We start from the raw sequence: 21213 nt of genomic DNA, 5'->3' as shown, positions 1-21213 counted from the left end.
TTCACTCTAAGCTAAGGGACTGATTATTGCAAACTATTTCTGTTCTTGAACCATTTATCTACAATAGAAGGTGGCACTAGACTACAAAATTTAGCCTTTTGTCAAATCCAGAAAAAAAAAAGATTTTTCTCAGCAAATTTTGATGCGCTGTTCATGGTCTTCAGCTTCTTTAGAATCTATCAAGTAAGGTTTTATTTATGAAATCATATGATCAATTTGGCTATTTAAGTTGGAAGGTCACATTATATATGTTACCTATAAATCATTGGTATTATGTTATGCAGAGATATTTAGCGTTGTGTAGCAATTACAAAAACTAATATTCCTTAACGTAAATTGATAATAAACATGAGCATAAATATTCTGGTCATTCTGTACTGTTGGGAGATTATGAAGAGAAATAGTCAAGGTTAATGGAAGAGTCTGAGAGAGTGTGTAGAGCAAGATGAAAGTAAACAGTGATAAGAGTGAGATGATGAGGGTATCAATGGAATAAGGAGAGGAAAAACTGAATATCAAATTGAAAGTAGAGAGTATGGAAGAAGTGAATATGTTCACAAATTGAGGAGTGGATGTGTTGGTGGATGCATATATGAAAGACGAGGTAAACAATTGGATTGATGAAGGGAAGAAGGTGGATGTTGCATTGAGACAAAGAAAGTTATTCATGGAAGCAAATGCAGAATGTATGAGTGTATACGGGTACCAACACTCTTATATGGGTGTGAAGCATCAGTAGTGAGTGATGCAGCTAGGAAGAGGCTGGAGGAAGTGGAGATATGTCCAAGGGCAATGCATAGTGTAAATAACATGCAGAGAATTCGTAGTTTGTAGATTAGACGGTTGAGGAGGAGTTGTTGAAGTGGTCTGGTCATTAAAAGAGAGTGGAGCAAAATAACATGACTTGGAGTGTATGATAATGTTGTGGAGATGCAGGGTAGGGGACGTCCTAGGGAAGGATGGAGAGAGGGCGTAAAGGAGGATATGTGTACAAGGGGCTGGGACATACAGCAGGCATGTGTGAACGTGTTAGATAGGAATCGGTAGTGAGAAATTTTTTTTGTAACTTGACGAGCTGTTGGAGTGTGAAGGGATTCGGGGAAACTGGTTAGCCGGACTTGAGTCCTGGAGGTCGGAAGTATAATGCTTACATTTTAAAGAGGAGTTTGTGATATTTGCTGTTTAGAGGAAATATGCACACACACAAACACACACACACACACACACACACACACACACACACACACACACACACACACACACACACACACAGTGGGTGCAGACATGGGTACACAAGGCTCCGAGAACTTTAGTGTTTTTAAGGAGTGCAGTAACTGCTAGCAGTAATCAGTGGTAGTGACAACATCAGTGAACAATCCTACGAGTGATAACTAAAGTTATTAGTTAAAAAAAAGTCGAGAGGAAACGTGTAATCATTAATATTTCAAAGTGCCAAACCGTTAGAGGCTAGTAGGCACCTGTTGCCACACAGATTCAAATATACAAAGATCAAAGTGAGTGTGGAAGCGGGTGTTCAAGAATTACCAGAGTTTGGATAACAAGTGAAATGTGGGGCACCATACAGTGAGAGGGAAAAAGTTAATAAGCTAAAGGAGAAAGGAAAAATAAAACATATAATAAGGGAAAGTGGCAGAGTAGGCCTGCTGATGCAGTGACGTCACAACAAGTGGCCTGCCATTATTCATATAAAGTGAAGTGTATATAATGTGAAGTATATACTATCATAAGTGAAAAGTGAAATCACGTGAGGAACGCGGGATGTATGAGCATATATTGTTATAAACATCACGGGTGAAGGATCTCCAAAACAGTGATAGAAGGCTTATATACGACGACTACGTCATCAGCATCTGGCAACCTGTCACCGCACCGCTGCCAGCGCAGCGGTGCGGTGACAGAATTAGGGTAGAAATTAGGGTAGAAATAGCATAGATAAGGTGAAGATAGTGTTGACGAGAGTGTGAGGTGTAGAGCAGACTACCGAGGGGTAACGTAGGGGTAACTTAGTATTACTACCGGTAGTTATTAGCAGTATGAATACTTAGGAAGCTAGGAAGTCCTCTCTCAATGTGAGCAAGGAATAGGATAATAACCAGCAGTAACTGATACTTAAATCCAGAAAGGGCAATAAGTGGAGAGAGTAACATTACTAGGAAAGACAACTGGGACTAAATTTGAGCCTACACGACAGAGACGTATAACAGATCTTTCAACCACAACAACTCCTCCCTTACCCCCCATAACCATCTCTCCCTCATACACATAGACACACACACACACACACACACACACACACACACACACACACACACACACACACACACACACAAACACACACAAGGGTAGACACTTATAGAAGCTTTACACCCTAGTACCAATTTCTGCCTAACACATGAACATGCACACATATGCACACATATACACACATACACACACACACACACACATATATATACACACCCTTACTAGGCGAGTACACACACACACACATATACACACACATACACATACACACACACACACACACACATACACACACACCTGTAAGGACCACATTATCAAGCGGTCACTCTACCCTCAGCCTTCTCTTCCCCTCCCCTCCCCTTCTAATCCCATCACACACACACACCTCCCCCACTTCTAGGGGTCAATCTACCCTCATCCTTCTCTCCCCCTACCCCACTCCCCATAATCCCATCCCTCTCTCTCCCACACATGCATACACACATACATAAGCACATATACACTTGACACAAACACATACTCCCCCTACCCCTAACCACCTCTCCCCCTCCCCCTAGCCACCTACTTCTCCCCCAAACTATCTAACCCCTCCCCCAAACCATCTAACCCCCTCCCTCCAATCACCTCTCCCCCTCCAATAACCATCCATCCCCACTCCCCCTAACCATCTATTCCCCTCCCCCTAACCATCTCTCCCCCTTCCTTCTGTGGTGCAATGGGCCAACCTAGAACTAGGATGAGAGCCAAGGGCCTGAAGGACGAATCTGGGAGGGAGGACTAGGAGGCAGAGCTCAAAAAAAGGTAGGAAGACTAGGGAAGGAGGCTAGATGAGCTTGCAAGGAAGATGGAGGAGAGGTTAGCAGCAGAATGCAGAAGGTGGGAGCAACATGCCACAGTAGCAGAAGCCAAGATACAGAGATTAGAAGAGGAGCTGAGAAATCTGAAACAGCCTAGAGACAAAGATAATACAGAAGTAGCATCAGCAATGTTTACATCAGACACAGACAAAGGGTCTGAAGGGAGCATGGAAGCTAAACTGTAAGCAGAGGTCATGTCAAACCCACATGGGGCCAAAACAAAGACAGGAAGCATACTAGGACAGAATGAGAGGTTGGAAGGCATTGAAGGAACTAGCACATGTGCAGGAACCTTACCAGACAGTTGTGGGGACCAGAAACAGGTGAGCAGGAAGGACAAACCAATGAGCATAGGGGCCACAGTTCGGGAAGGGACTGAAGGAAGGAACACTCCATGGGAAGGAACTAAAACACCTCAGAGAATGCAATGGGAGTCACAGTGGGAGGTAGAAAGGGAGAGATCAGTTTTTGTCTATGGGCTAGACGAAGCTGAAGGGGAAACTTATGATGAAAGAAAGCAGGAGGAGAATAAAGCGATTGAAGGTATCATGAAGGTGATAGGCGAGGGAGACATGACCCAGGTGGCAAATTTTCGGAGAATCGGGAGGTTCACAAAGAGAAGGAAACGGCCTCTCAAAGTAATTTTCAAGACAGAATCAACACGAACCATGATCCTGCAGGAGAAAGCAGGGCTGAGAGGCAAACAGGAGTTCATGAGTGTGTACCTCGATCGAGACAGAACACAGGAGGAAAGGATGATACCGAAAGAGAGAGTGCAAAAACGAAAGGACGAATGGGAGGAAATGACAAAGAAGAGCAGAATAACCCAGGCACAGGTGGAAGGACAAGCACACCCCCCAGAAACACCTGCAGAAGGACTCCACCCACGACACCTCCAAGGCAACTGAACAATCCAAACCAACCATCTCACACCGATCCCTTTGTTTCCACCCCCCACACCACGAACCCTACCCCTACAGCAACCCCCTATGGGAGCTCTTCCTCCACCTCCACTGCAACCCCCCACAGGCCCCCACCTGGGCTCCTGCTCTCCCAACTCCAGTATTCCCAGTATTCCCCCAGGACCACAGTTACAGTATTAGAACAGAAGTTGAAAGTTTGGTACACAAATGCAGATGGATTAACGAATAAATATGAGGAATGGCAAGAAAGAATCAATGAGAAGTCCCCAGACATCATAGCAGTTACAGAAACAAAACTCACGGAGACAATAACAGATGCAATCTTCCCACCAGGATACCAGATCATGAGGAAAGATAGAAGGGGCAGAGGGGGAGGAGGGGTTGCTCTGCTCGTAAAAAACCGATGGAAATTCGAGGAAATGGGAGGCATAGATGAGACAGCCGAAAGGGACTACACAGTAGATGCACTTCAGTCTGGGGGTCATTGCAGTGATGTATAATCCACCACAGAACTGCAGGAAGCCAAGAGTGGAATATGAAGAGAGCAACAGAGGAATGGTGGACACACTTGCTGAGGTAGCAAGAAGAGCTCACTCCAGCAGAGCAAAGTTGCTGGTTATGGGGATTTCAACCACAGGGAGATTGACTGGGAAAACCTGGAGCCACATGGGGGTCCCGAAACATGGAGAGCCAAGATGTTGGATGTGGTGCTGGAAAACCTCATACACCAACATGTTAAGGACACTACCAGAGTGAGAGGGGAGGATGAACCAGCAAGATTGGACCTTGTGTTCACCCTGGGCAGTTCAGACATTGAGGACATCACATATGAGAGTACCCTAGGAGCTACTGACCACGTGGTTCTGTTCTTTGAATACATAGTAGAGTTGCAAGTGGAGAGAGTACAGGAGCTGAATGGGAAAAGCCAGACTATAAAAAAGGGGACTGCATAGGGTTGAGGAACTTCCTGCAGGAGGTTGAGTGGGACAGAGAACTGGCAGGAAAGCCAGTAAATGAAATGATGGAATATGTAACAACAAAATGCAAGGAGGCGGTGGAAAGGTTTATTCCCAAGGGCAACAGAAACAATGGGAAGACCAGAACGAGCCCCTTGTTTACCCGACGGTGTAAGTAGGCAAAAACAAAGTTCAATAGAGAATGGAAAAAGTACAGAAGGTAGAGAACACATGAAAATAGGGAGATTAGTCGCAGAGCCAGGAATGAGTATGCACAGGTAAGGAGGGAGGCCCAGCGACAGTACGAAAATAAATGCATCGAAAATCAAGACTGACGCAAAACTGTTGTATAGCCACATCAGGAGGAAGACAACAGTCAAAGACCAGGTGATCAGACTGAGGACAGAAGGTGGAGAACTCACAAGAAATGATCAGGAGGTATGTGAGGAGCTAAACAGGAGATTTAAGAAAGTTTTTACAGTAGGGACAGGAAGGGCTCTGGGAAGACAGCACAGAAGGGAACATCAAGAGGGAATATACCAACAAGTGTTGGATGACATACGAACAACGGAGGAGGAGGTGCAGAAGCAGTTAAGTGACCTTGATACCTGAAAGGCGTTGGGACCGAACATCTCTCCGTGGGTCCTTATAGAAGGAGCAGAGATGCTGTGCGTGCCGCTAAACACAATCTTCGACACATCCCTTGAAACTGGGCAACTACCTGAGAAATAGAAGACAGCAAATGTAGTCCGCAGGGGTGGGTTGATTGCATTTTCCTAGACTGCGGGAAGGCCTTTGGCACAGTTCCTCACAAGAAATTAGTGCAGAAGCTGGAGGATCAGGCGCATATAACAGGAAGGGCACTGCAATGGATCAGGGAATACCTGACAGGGAGGCAACAACGAGTCATGGTACGTAAAGAGGTATCACAGTGGTCGCCTGTGACGAGCGGGGTCCCACAGGGGTCAGTTCTAGGACCAGTGCTGTTTTTGATATATGCGAACGACATGATGGAAGGACTAGACTCTGAAGTGTCCCTATTCGCAGATGATGTGAAGCTGATGAGAAGAATTAAATCGGATGAGGATGAGGCAGGACTGCAAAGAGACCTGGACAGACTGGACATGTGGTCCAGAAACTGGCTTCTCGAATTCAACCCTGCCAAATACAAAGTCATGAAGATTGGGGAGGGACAAAGAAGACCGCAGACAGAGTATAGGCTAGGTGGACAAAGACTACAGACCTCACTCAGGGAGAAAGACCTTGGGGTGACCATAACACCGAGCACATCACCGGAGGCACACATCAACCAAATAACCGCTGCAGCATACGGGCGCCTGGCAAACCTGAGAATAGCGTTCCGATACCTTAATAAGGAATCGTTCAAGACACTGTACACTGTGTATGTTAGGCCCATACTGGAGTATGCAGCACCAGTCTGGAACCCACACCTGGTCAAGCACGTAAGTGTACCTTAGTGTACCTTAGTGTACACTTTGGTAATTCTTTGGTGTCATCACAATTTTTGAACATTAGAGAAAGTACAAAGGTTTGCAACAAGGCTAGTCCCAGAGCTCAGGGGAATGTCGTACCTGGAAAGGTTGAATAAAATCTGACTGACGACACTGGAGGACAGAAGGGTCAGGGGAGACATGATAACGACATACAAGATACTGCGGGGAATAGACAAGGTGGACAGAGATAGGATGTTCCAGAGAGGGGACACAGGAACAAGGGGTCACAACTGGAAGCTGAAGACTCAGACGAGTCACAGGGACGTTAGGAAATATTTCTTCAGTCATAGAGTCGTCAGGAAGTGGAATAGCCTAGCAAGTGAAGTAGTGGAGGCAGGAACCATACACAGTTTTAAGAAGAGGTATGACAAAGCTCAGGAAGCAGAGAGAGAGAGGATCTAGTAGCGATCAGTGAAGAGGCGGGGCCAGGAGCTGAGTCTCGACCCCTGCAACCACAATTAGGTGAGTACAATTAGGCGAGTACACACACACACACACACACACACACACACACACACACACACACACACACACACACACACACACACACACACACACACACACACACACACACGCGCACACACACACACACACATACACACACACACACACACACATATTTATATATATATATATATATATATATATATATATATATATATATATATATATATATATATATATATATATATATATATATATATATATATATATATATATATATATATAATGGGGTCCACCTCTGGTGTAAATTGTGGGACCCACAGCCTCGGAGAAGTGGATAAAAAGGCTTCAAGGAAAAATATTTGGATTTCTTCCTGAAGCCGTTTGAATATTCCACTTCCCCTACCACCCCATCTTTTCATATTTATTTTTTTTACTAATAGGAATATATATATATATATATATATATATATATATATATATATATATATATATATATATATATATATATATATATATATATATATATATATATATATATATATATATATATATATATATATATATATAATGTTGCTACTCCTCTCTCATCCTGTTACAGCAGGTGATGAGAGCAGTTCTGACATTCCTGGAGCAGCTCTGGAACTTAAGTATCCTCAAACACCACAAATTCATCGACAAGAAAACTGGAGGAATTTCATTAAATCTTCAGTTCCTTTACTGTTGAGTCTCTGCAGAAGTATCTTTTAATTAATTCCCACTCACTCAGTTGTAGTGAGTCCGTCTTAGTCTCCTCTTCTGCCTCATTCTAACACTTAGCTAGATTATTAGCTAAAGATTGAGACACTTATGCAACATATCTTGATTAAGGAAACGTTGCGCCACACAGTGGTTTCATCAGTCCAATACAAAGTAGAAATGGGTAAGGAGAGGAGGAGCTTGAGGTAATCAGTCCCTCAGCCTGGAATCGATATGTTCAGTTCATCACTCTTGTAGAAAGTGCAGGAGGTGGGATCACAGTGCTACCATCCACAAGGGCAAGTAGGTCTTCGTCAAAGGTTGGACAAGTATTGAAGAATTCCTTGTATCAAGATCCCTTGATGCTGCAGTGACTGACAGTTGTGATGAATGGTTTTGAAAACCGACAAGTTGAAGATTGAGACACGTTTGCAACATATATATATATGTAAGCCATTTCTCCGGCCATATGCTGTACCTTCTATAAGATTGATGGACTGAACACATCGACTCCGGGCTGAGGGACTGATTACCTCAAACTCCTCCTCTCTTTACCCATTTCTACTTTGTATTGGACTGATGAGGCCACTGTTGCGTAAGTGTCTCAGTCTTCAACTTGTCGGTTTTCAAAATCATTTATCACGTAGAATATTTGTGCTTACAGCTATCGGAGGATTTTCTTTTTTTCATGCTTCAGTTCGTGATTCAGGATCTTGCTTTAATTTGCCTGTGGGGAGCGCTAAACCCGTAAGGATCATACAGATCCTGTCAATATATAATATATTTTGTTGGCAACAGTTATGTCTTCCGTAAAACTCTGACGTAACTGTTGTTACAATGAAAAAGATCACCAGAATTCGAGTTTCCTACTAAATCTCATATAAAAAAATTGCTAGTAAATCTTACGTAGAACCAGAACGTGACCCTGGCACTCATGTTGAAGGATGACCCTGACACTCATGTTTAAGTATACAAGTACACGTGAAGGATGACCCTGGCACTCATCTTTAAGTATACAAGTACACGTGAAGGATGACCCTGGCACTCATGTTTAAGTATACAAGTACACGTGAAGGATGACCTTGGCACTCATCTTTAAGTATACAAGTACACGTGAAGGATGACCCTGGCACTCATGTTTAAGTATACAAGTACACGTGAAGGATGACCCTGGCACTCATGTTTAAGTATACAAGTACACGTGAAGGATGACCCTGGCACTCATGTTTAAGTATACAAGTACACGTGAAGGATGACCTTGGCACTCATGTTTAAGTATACAAGTACACGTGAAGGATGACCCTGGCACTCATGTTTAAGTATACAAGTACACGTGAAGGATGACCCTGGCACTCATGTTTAAGTATACAAGTACACGTGAAGGATGACCTTGGCACTCATCTTTAAGTATACAAGTACACGTGAAGGATGACCCTGGCACTCATGTTTAAGTATACAAGTACACGTGAAGGATGACCCTGGCACTCATGTTTAAGTATACAAGTACACGTGAAGGATGACCCTGGCACTCATGTTTAAGTATACAAGTACACGTGAAGGATGACCCTGGCACTCATGTTTAAGTATACAAGTACACGTGAAGGATGACCCTGGCACTCATGTTTAAGTATACAAGTACACGTGAAGGATGACCCTGGCACTCATGTTTAAGTATACAAGTACACGTGAAGCATGACCCTGGCACTCATGTTTAAGTATACAAGTACACGTGAAGGATGACCTTGGCACTCATGTTTAAGTATACAAGTACACGTGAAGGATGACCTTGGCACTCATGTTTAAGTATACAAGTACACGTGAAGGATGACCCTGGCACTCATGTTTAAGTATACAAGTACACGTGAAGGATGACCTTTGCACTCATGTTTAAGTATACAAGTACACGTGAAGGATGACCTTGGCACTCATGTTTAAGTATACAAGTACACGTGAAGGATGACCTTGGTACTCATGTTTAAGTATACAAGTACACGTGAAGGATGACCTTGGCACTCATGTTTAAGTATACAAGTACACGTGAAGGATGACCTTGGCACTCATGTTTAAGTATACAAGTACACGTGAAGGATGACCCTGGCACTCATCTTTAAGTATACAAGTACACGTGAAGGATGACCTTGGCACTCATGTTTAAGTATACAAGTACACGTGAAGGATGACCTTGGCACTCATGTTTAAGTATACAAGTACACGTGAAGGATGACCCTGGCACTCATGTTTAAGTATACAAGTACACGTGAAGGATGACCCTGGCACTCATGTTTAAGTATACAAGTACACGTGAAGGATGACCCTGGCACTCATGTTTAAGTATACAAGTACACGTGAAGGATGACCCTGGCACTCATGTTTAAGTATACAAGTACACGTGAAGGATGACCCTGGCACTCATGTTTAAGTATACAAGTACACGTGAAGGATGACCCTGGCACTCATGTTTAAGTATACAAGTACACGTGAAGGATGACCCTGGCACTCATGTTTAAGTATACAAGTACACGTGAAGGATGACCCTGGCACTCATGTTTAAGTATACAAGTACACGTGAAGGATGACCTTGGCACTCATGTTTAAGTATACAAGTACACGTGAAGGATGACCCTGGCACTCATGTTTAAGTATACAAGTACACGTGAAGGATGACCTTGGCACTCATCTTTAAGTATACAAGTACACGTGAAGGATGACCCTGGCACTCATGTTTAAGTATACAAGTACACGTGAAGGATGACCCTGGCACTCATGTTTAAGTATACAAGTACACGTGAAGGATGACCCTGGCACTCATGTTTAAGTATACAAGTACACGTGAAGGATGACCTTCGCACTCATGTTTAAGTATACAAGTACACGTGAAGGATGACCCTGGCACTCATGTTTAAGTATACAAGTACACGTGAAGGATGACCCTGGCACTCATGTTTAAGTATACAAGTACACGTGAAGGATGACCCTGGCACTCATGTTTAAGTATACAAGTACACGTGAAGGATGACCCTGGCACTCATGTTTAAGTATACAAGTACACGTGAAGCATGACCCTGGCACTCATGTTTAAGTATACAAGTACACGTGAAGGATGATCCTGGCACTCATGTTTAAGTATACAAGTACACGTGAAGGATGACCCTCGCACTCATGTTTAAGTATACAAGTACACGTGAAGGATGACCCTGGCACTCATGTTTAAGTATACAAGTACACGTGAAGGATGACCCTGGCACTCATGTTTAAGTATACAAGTACACGTGAAGGATGACCCTGGCACTCATCTTTAAGTATACAAGTACACGTGAAGGATGACCATGGCACTCATGTTTAAGTATACAAGTACACGTGAAGGATGACCTTGGCACTCATCTTTAAGTATACAAGTACACGTGAAGGATGACCCTGGCACTCATGTTTAAGTATACAAGTACACGTGAAGGATGACCTTGGCACTCATCTTTAAGTATACAAGTACACGTGAAGGATGACCCTGGCACTCATGTTTAAGTATACAAGTACACGTGAAGGATGACCCTGGCACTCATGTTTAAGTATACAAGTACACGTGAAGGATGACCCTGGCACTCATGTTTAAGTATACAAGTACACGTGAAGGATGACCCTGGCACTCATGTTTAAGTATACAAGTACACGTGAAGGATGACCCTGGCAATCATGTTTAAGTATACAAGTACACGTGAAGGATGACCCTGGCACTCATCTTTAAGTATACAAGTACACGTGAAGGATGACCCTGGCACTCATCTTTAAGTATACAAGTACACGTGAAGGATGACCCTGGCACTCATCTTCAAGTATACAAGTACACGTGAAGGATGACCCTGGCACTCATGTTTAAGTATACAAGTACACGTGAAGGATGACCCTGGCACTCATGCTTAAGTATACAAGTACACGTGAAGGATGACCCTGGCACTCATCTTTAAGTATACAAGTACACGTGAAGGATGACCCTGGCACTCATGTTTAAGTATACAAGTACACGTGAAGGATGACCCTGGCACTCATCTTTAAGTATACAAGTACACGTGAAGGATGACCCTGGCACTCATGTTTAAGTATACAAGTACACGTGAAGGATGACCCTGGCACTCATGTTTAAGTATACAAGTACAGGTGAAGGATGACCCTGGCACTCATCTTTAAGGATACAAGTACACGTGAAGGATGACCCTGGCACTCATCTTTAAGTATACAAGTACACGTGAAGGATGACCCTGGCACTCATGTTTAAGTATACAAGTACACGTGAAGGATGACCCTGGCACTCATCTTTAAGTATACAAGTACACGTGAAGGATGACCCTGGCACTCATCTTCAAGTATACAAGTACACGTGAAGGATGACCCTGGCACTCATGTTTAAGTATACAAGTACACGTGAAGGATGACCCTGGCACTCATGTTTAAGTATACAAGTACACGTGAAGGATGACCCTGGCACTCATCTTTAAGTATACAAGTACACGTGAAGGATGACCCTGGCACTCATGTTTAAGTATACAAGTACACGTGAAGGATGACCCTGGCACTCATCTTTAAGTATACAAGTACACGTGAAGGATGACCCTGGCACTCATGTTTAAGTATACAAGTACACGTGAAGGATGACCCTGGCACTCATCTTTAAGTATACAAGTACACGTGAAGGATGACCCTGGCACTCATGTTTAAGTATACAAGTACACGTGAAGGATGACCCTGGCACTCATCTTTAAGTATACAAGTACACGTAAAGGATGACCCTGGCACTCATCTTTAAGTATACAAGTACACGTGAAGGATGACCCTGGCACTCATGTTTAAGTATACAAGTACACGTGAAGGATGACCCTGGCACTCATCTTTAAGTATACAAGTACACGTGAAGGATGACCCTGGCACTCATCTTTAAGTATACAAGTACACGTGAAGGATGACCCTGGCACTCATCTTTAAGTATACAAGTACACCCTGGCACTCATCTTCAAGGATACAAGTACACGTGAAGGATGACCCTGGCACTCATCTTTAAGTATACAAGTACACGTGAAGGATGACCCTGGCACTCATCTTTAAGTATACAAGTACACGTGAAGGATGACCCTGGCACTCATCTTTAAGTATACAAGTACACGTGAAGGATGACCTTGGCACTCATCTTTAAGTATACAAGTACACGTGAAGGATGACCTTGGCACTCATCTTTAAGTATACAAGTACACGTGAAGGATGACCCTGGCACTCATCTTTAAGTATACAAGTACACGTGAAGGATGACCTTGGCACTCATCTTTAAGTATACAAGTACACGTGAAGGATGACCTTGGCACTCATCTTTAAGTATACAAGTACACGTGAAGGATGACCCTGGCACTCATGTTTAAGTATACAAGTACACGTGAAGGATGACCCTGGCACTCATGTTTAAGTATACAAGTACACGTGAAGGATGACCCTGGCACTCATCTTTAAGTATACAAGTACACGTGAAGGATGACCCTGGCACTCATCTTTAAGTATACAAGTACACGTGAAGGATGACCTTGGCACTCATCTTTAAGTATACAAGTACACGTGAAGGATGACCTTGGCACTCATGTTTAAGTATACAAGTACACGTGAAGGATGACCCTGGCACTCATCTTTAAATATACAAGTACACGTGAAGGATGACCTTGGCACTCATCTTTAAGTATACAAGTACACGTGAAGGATGACCCACTCATGTTTAAGTATACAAGTACACGTCCCTGGCACTCATCTTTAAGTATACAAGTACACGTGAAGGATGACCCTGGCACTCATCTTGAAGGATGACCCTGGCACTCATCTTGAAGGATGACCTTGGCACTCATCTTGAAGGATGACCCTGGCACTCATCTTTAAGTATACAAGTACACGTGAAGGATGACCTTGGCACTCATCTTTAAGTATACAAGTACACGTGAAGGATGACCTTGGCACTCATCTTTAAGTATACAAGTACACGTGAAGGATGACCTTGGCACTCATCTTTAAGGATACAAGTACACGTGAAGGATGACCTTGGCACTCATCTTTAAGGATACAAGTACACGTGAAGGATGACCTTGGCACTCATCTTTAAGTATACAAGTACACGTGAAGGATGACCCTGGCACTCATCTTTAAGGACACAAGTACACGTGAAGGATGGATGATGCCAACAGTGTATGTGTCGCCCACCGCTGGATACATTTCTCTCTCTTGAACTGCACAGCAACATATCATTTATTTCAATGGACAACAGAACCAAACGCAGGTTTCTGGTAAAGGTCACTATATTCCCAACCTGGACAAAACAGTGGAATGTACAGTATACTGGTTGGATACATCAACCCTGGGTTCCCTTCTTGCCTACCAGGCATCAACCCCTTGACCTCTCCTTTATCCTCATTTTCCGCTAACTCCACAACAGTGTCTGTTCACCTATCGTCTGAGGCACTCTAATAACTCCCTAAGGTACGACAAGTCAATTATAAGCCATCCAGATACAACAAATAACAAATATACAATAAGCAACGATCTAAGAACAAGTAATGCACAACGAGCAGCAAGCTACCACAAGTCTCTAAGATACAATTAACATTTAAGTAAAACGTATGACTAAGGTACAACACGCAACTAAGATTCAACAAAGCATGCTTGTACAAACCATTCCGGTTAGAACCCGCGATCAGAGAGTCATAAATCTCCAGACCGACGCCTTAGCCACTGGGACTGATGAATTAATTTGTTACGGCTGACCTCACACTATCCATTGTACGAACCACAGCCCGGCTGATCGGGTACTGACTTTAGGTATCTATTCAGTTCTCTTTGAAGACACTCAGGGGGTCTATTGGTAATTTCCCTTATGCATAGTGGGTGGCTGTTGAACAGTCTTGGGCCCCCTCACATCTTAGTGTACTCATAGCGCCCATGCTTTTCATTGGGAATATGTGTCTGTGTGTAGATTTGCGACCAGTCCCTCTAGGATTTTACAGGTATAGATTATGATGTAACTTTCTCGCCTGCATTCCAAGGAGTGCAGGTCGAGAGTCTCCAGACGTTCCCAGTAATTAAGGTGCTTGACTGAACTTATCCGTGCAGTGAAGGTTCTCTGTACATTTCACCTGTCTTAAATGGGGCTGTTAGTGCACTGCAGTATTCCAGCCTGGAGGGAATAAGTGACTTCAAAAAGATCATTATTGGCATTCCATCCCTTCTTTTGAAAGTTCTCATTATCCATCCTACAATACCAGTTGAACTTCACCTTTCGGTTCCATCATTTGCTGATAGTTTCTTGGTATTATTCACCGCAGGAAGAACACAGATACGCAATAACACTACGTGATTAGTTCTACCACAAATTTCCTGACGTATGAGGGAACTAGTCTAACTTTTTTAGTTTCCTGAGGTTGTTAGAATGAACAAGAGTCAAGAATGCACTGGTCACTAGCAGTCTTTGTTTGTTAACGATAAGGAGGTAACGCCCTCGTGACTCACATCTCTCGTCCGTTTCTTGAAGCAGTCTGTGGCCCGCCCGTCTCGTCGCTCTTCTTCTCCTCGTCCTCACAAAGTATATGCTGAACTCAGCTTTATTTCTCTCTCTTGCTACACATTGCAACAGTATGGAATACAAAATGGTAGATTTCGTGTTATCTAGCTATGGAATAGAATTCTTAAGAGCCCCAATTTGTAGATAAAGTGGGTGCAGGGTTTCCCTTGATTTTCCTGCTAAGGAGAAAGAGTAATTACTCTCGTTTAACTCACTGTGTAGTTGCAACAAGAACTAGCAAGGAGAGAAAAGCAAGTCTTGTGATGCTATGGTACAAACATATGTGTTTAATCATTCTGTTTGTGAGGATGAGTGCACTAGCCCCCTTCCGGGAGGGCTAAGTTCTTCAGAGGGCTGAAGGGGGCCTGAGAGGGCTGAGAGGATGCCCTGTTTACTGGAGAATTTTCTCCACAACATAATGGAGTAACTGATTTTAGTCCCTGAACTTCATATTGTTTTCTGTTGGGTATTTGAAAATCTGGTTAGTATCTGCTTGGAGATTTACCATGTCCTCAATGCAGGACACTTTCAAGGAGTTTCTAGTAGAGATGTATCGGATATCCGCATCCGCATCCGCATCCGCATCCGCATCCGCATCCACAGAACATTCGCACAATTTCTTACATCCTCATCTGCATCCGCATCTGCATTTTATTGTAAACAGATATCCGCATATGTATTCACATCCACAAAATAAGTAAGACAGCCACATACACATCCGCATCAGTGGATATCAAAATTTTCACATCCGATACATCTCTAGTTTCTAGTATCGTCTGCAACACAAGATACGATACTATAGTTTACATCAGTGTCTAATTACCATTACTATTTGTATTTTACTGGTTTGAAAGTTGAAGATCCATCTGCCTTTTATCCCAGTTAATCCTTTAGCACACATTTTTTTGTGCTATTACACCATGATCGCATTTGTTAGGTAAGACACATATGCAACAGTTAGGTATCTTTATTTTGAAACGTTTCGTCTACACAGTAGGCTTCTTCAGTCGAGTACAGAAAAGCTGATAGAAGCAGAAGAGACTTGAAGACGATGTAATCAGTCCATCACCCTTAAAGTTTTGAGGTGGTCAGTCCCTCAGTCTGGAGAAGAGCATTATTCCATAGTCGTTTCGCCTACTATGTAGGCGAAACGTTTCGAAATAAAGATACCTAACTGTTGCATATGTGTCTTACCTAACAACCTGTCGGTATTTTATACCATTTTAATGTTCATGATCGCATTTGTTGAAGGTTTTGGAAAAGTCTGTGAATTCTACATCTCTTTTCTGTTTATCATTCAGTGTATCCAAGATCACGTCATAGTGGTCCAGTAGTTGTGAGAGGCAGGATAGACCTGCTCTAAATCCATGTTGCCCTGGATTTTGCAGTTCTTGGAAATGCAAATGGTTGACACTCATGCTTCTTAGAGCTTTTTCAAAGATTTATATAATATGGGACGTTAGAGCTATCGGTCTATAATTTTTTGCTATCGCTTTTCTGCTATCTTTATAAAGTGGGGCTATATCCGTTGTTTTTAGCGACAGTGGGATGACACCCGTGTCCAGACTTCTTCTCCATAGCACACGTAAGACACACGAAAGGTTTTGCTTGCAGTTCTTGATGAACACCTGGAGTCGAGAGTATGGACATGTTGCCAATTGTTTTATTTAAAGTCCCTTATACTTAAGGTTATGTCAGAAATTTGGCATACATTGACAGGGTTCATTTGAGGTTTGTTCGTGAAAATTTCCTTCGGATTGTTGATCTATAATTTAATTAATAACTTCAGTATCTCACTCAGTTATTTTCTGTCATCTGTGTACGTCCAGTCATGTTTAAGCAAAGGCCTGATACTATGTTTTTCCGCCTTGTTTTTAGCATATATATGAAAAGAAATAATTCCTTTAATTTCATTACTTGCTTTTAGCTCCTGTCTCTCTGAATCAGTGCTTCCTTCCGTATTTTGGATAATCTAGTTGTTTTGAGAACTTCAGTGATTCTTCACCTTTGCTTATAGAGGGAGCATCTATCTCTTTCCGGTTTACTTCTTCTCTTCTTGAGCATACATCAGCTGCCAAAGAGAATAGATCCCTTCATGACACTGGTTCAGATCCATGTTATATCAGATATCTCTCAAGGATTGCGCCCTTAGAACATGATTCACTTGATCACATTTGATGTTCCTGTTACTGAAGTTGAATTTAGTGATGGCACCCTCGTAGCCATGTGCATTTTGCTTTCAGCATCCCCGTGCTTTCACTCTGGACTTGGATTAGGTTGTGATCTGAAGTAACTGTTTTTGAAAAGAAGGTCAAGAGTATTTTCCAGTTTTTTTTACTCCACTATCTGTTATCTTAGGATGAATTTTATGCAAAGATTCAACAACTCAAGTGTGTGTGACTTCATCTGATGAAGTCACACACACACGTGAGTTGTTGAATCTCTGCATTAATTTCATCTCTTCTACAACACAGTTTACTACAGTCTTCCATTGAAATCACCAGCAGCAAGATATTTGGGGCTGGAGTTGGAAGATTTTCGAGATAGTAATCAATTTTAAATATCTCTTCCTTGAACTGTTGGGAAGTTCCATCTGGCGGCTTATTTACAACCACAGTACTGGATTTTGGTTGACATTTTATTGCTAAAACTTGAACTACACCATTTGTAGTGCTTATTAACTCTGTGCAAATGGGCGAGTCTTTGACATATAGATTAATTCTTCCCTCTTGTTACCTGTTCTTTTCGTCGCATTTAAATAAGTGCACCCTGTTATCTATATTTCGTTATCCACATGGTCTTTCGTGTTGGTTTCTGTGCAGGCAACAAACATCGTAAGAGGCTCCAGGAGGCGTCCACTGATGAAAGATACAACAAGTTGCTATGATGCAATATGTCACTATGTTGCAACAAGTCCCTGTGATGCAACAAGTCACTAATTTACAACAAGCTATCCAGAAATATACAGGTATAAAAAAAAATCCTAAATAAAAAGTCAACTAAGTACAAAGACTCACCCAGAACAAGGGGCACCTTGATAAAAGGAGAAAAAAGGCACAAAGAATTACCCAAGTACAGAATTCCTCTAAATAAAACGCTCACACTAGGTAAAACATGGGATTGAGATGCAATAGGTCACTAAAATACATGACGTCGAATGCGTACAGAGTCACCCAGGTACAAAGAGTCACCCAGGTACAAAGAGTCACCCAGGTACCAAGAGACACCCAGGTACAAAGAGTCACCCAGGTACAAAGAGCCACCAAGGTGCAAAGAGTCACCCAGGAACAAAGAGTCACCCAGGTACAAAGAGTCATCGAGCTACAAAGAGTCATCGAGGTACAAAGAGTCTCCCAGGTACAAAGAGTCACCCAGGTACAAAGAATCACCCAGGAACAAAGAGTCACCCAGGTACAAAGAGTCACTCAAGTACAAAGAGCCACCCAGGTACCAAGAGTCACCCAGGTACAAAGAGTCATCGAGGTACAAAGAGTCATCGAGGTACAAAGAGTCACCCAGGTACAAAGAGTCACCCAGGTACAAAAAGTCACCCAGTTACAAAGAGTCACCCAGGTACAAAGAGTCACCCAGGTACAAAGAATCACCCAGGAACAAAGAGTCACCCAGGTACAAAGAGTCACTCAGGTACAAAGAGCCACCCAGGTACCAAGAGTCACCCAGGTACAAAGAGTCATCGAGGTACAAAGAGTCATCGAGGTACAAAGAGTCACCCAGGTACAAAGAGTCACCCAGGTACAAAAAGTCACCCAGTTACAAAGAGTCACCCAGGTACAAAGAGTCACCAGGTACAAAGACTCACGCAGGTACAAAGAGTCACCCAGGTACCAAGAGTCACATAGGTACAAAGAGTTTCCCAGGTACAAAGAGTCACCCAGATACAAAGCTACACAGGTACAAAGAGTCACCCAGGTACAAAGAGCCACCCATGTGCAAAGAGTCACCCAGGAACAAAGAGTCACCCAGGTACAAAGAGTCATCGAGGTACAAAGAGTCACCGAGGTACAAAGAGTCTCCCAGGTACAAAGAGTAACCCAGGTACAAAGAGTCACCCAGGAACAAAGAGTCACCCAGGAACAAAGAGTCACCCAGGTACAAAGACTCACGCAGGTACAAAGAGTCACCCAGGTACCAAGAGTCACCCAGATACAAACAGTCATCGAGGTACAAAGAGTCATCGAGGTACAAAGAGTCTCCCAGGTACAAAGAGTAACCCAGGTACAAAGAGTCACCCAGGAACAAAGAGTCACCCAGGAACAAAGAGTCACCCAGGAACAAAGAGTCACCCAGGTACAAAGAGTCACCCAGGTACAAAGAGTCACCCAGGTACAAAGAGTCATCCAGGAACAAAGAGACACCCAGGTACAAAGAGTCACCCAGGTACAAAGAGTCACCCAGGTACAAAGAGTCACCCAGGTACAAAGAATCACCGAGGTACAAAGAGTCACCGATGTACAAAGAGTCACCCAGGTACCAAGAGTCACCAAGGTACAAAGAGTCACCCAGGTACAAAAAGTCACCCAGGTACAAAGAGTTACAGAGGTACAAACAGCCACCTAGGTGCAAAGAGTCACCCAGGAACAAAGAGTCACCCAGGTACAAAGAGTCACCCACGTACAAAGAGTCAATCAGGTACAAAGAGTCACCCAGGTACAAAGAGTCACCCAGATGGAAACAGTCACCAAGATGCAAAGAGTCACCCAGATGCAAAGAGTCAGCCAGATGCAAAGAGTCAGCCAGATGCAAAGAGTCACCCAGATACAAAGAGTCACCCAGGTACAAATAGTCACCTAGGTACAAAGAGTCACCGAGGTACAAAGAGTCACCCAGGTACAAAGAGTCACCCAGGAACAAAGAGTCACCAGGGTACAAAGAGTCACCCAGGTACAAAGCCACCCAGGAACAAAAAGTCACCAGGTACAAAGAGTCACCCAGGTACAAAGAGTCATCCAGGTACAAAGAGTCACCCAGGAACAAAGAGTCACCAGGGTACAAAGAGTCACCCAGGTACAAAGCCACCCAGGAACAAAAAGTCACCCAGGTACAAAGAGTCACCCAGGTACAAAGAGTCACCCAGGTACAAAGAGTCACCAAGTACAGAGAGTCACGCAGGTACAAAGAGTCACCCAGGTACAAAGAGTCACGCAGGTACAAAGAGTCACTCAGATACAAAGAATCACCCAGGTACAAAGAGTCACTAGGTACAAAGAGTCACCAGTTACAAAGAATCACCCAGGTACAAAGAGTCACCCAGGTACAAAGAGTCATCCAGGTACAAAGAGTCACCCAGGTACAAAGAGTCACCCAGGTACAAAGAGTCACCCAGGTACAAAGAGTCACCCAGGTACAAAGAGTCACCCAGGTACAAAGAGTCACCAAGGTACAAAGCCACCCAGGTACAAAGAGTTACCCAGATACAAAGAGCCACCGAGGTGCAAAGAGTCACCCAGGAACAAAGAGTCACCCAGGTACCAAGAGTCACCCAGGTACAAAGAGTCATCGAGGTACAAAGAGTCATCCAGGTACAAAGAGTCACACAGGTACAAAGAGTCACCCAGGTACCAAGAGTCACCCAGGTACAAAGAGTCACCCAGGTACCAAGAGTCACCCAGGAACAAAGAGTCATCGAGGTACAAAGAGTCATCCAGGTACAAAGAGTCACCCAGGTACAAAGAGTCACCCAGGTACAAAGAGTCACGCACGTACAAAGAGTCACCCAGGTACAAAGAGTTACCCAGGTACAAAGAGTCACCCAGGTACAAAGCCACCCAGGCACAAAGAGTCACCCAGGTACAAAGAGCCACCCAGGTGCAAAGAGTCACCAAGGAACAAAGAGTCACCCTGGTACAAAGAGTCATCGAGGTACAAAGAGTCATCGAGGTACAAAGAGTCTCCCAGGTACAAAGAGTCACCCAGGTACAAAGA

Source organism: Cherax quadricarinatus, chromosome 24, assembly GCF_038502225.1.
Source record: "Cherax quadricarinatus isolate ZL_2023a chromosome 24, ASM3850222v1, whole genome shotgun sequence".
NCBI classification, from domain to species: domain Eukaryota; kingdom Metazoa; phylum Arthropoda; class Malacostraca; order Decapoda; family Parastacidae; genus Cherax; species Cherax quadricarinatus.
The sequence above is the reverse complement of the archived record's forward strand: the minus strand, read 5'-3'. Positions refer to the sequence as shown.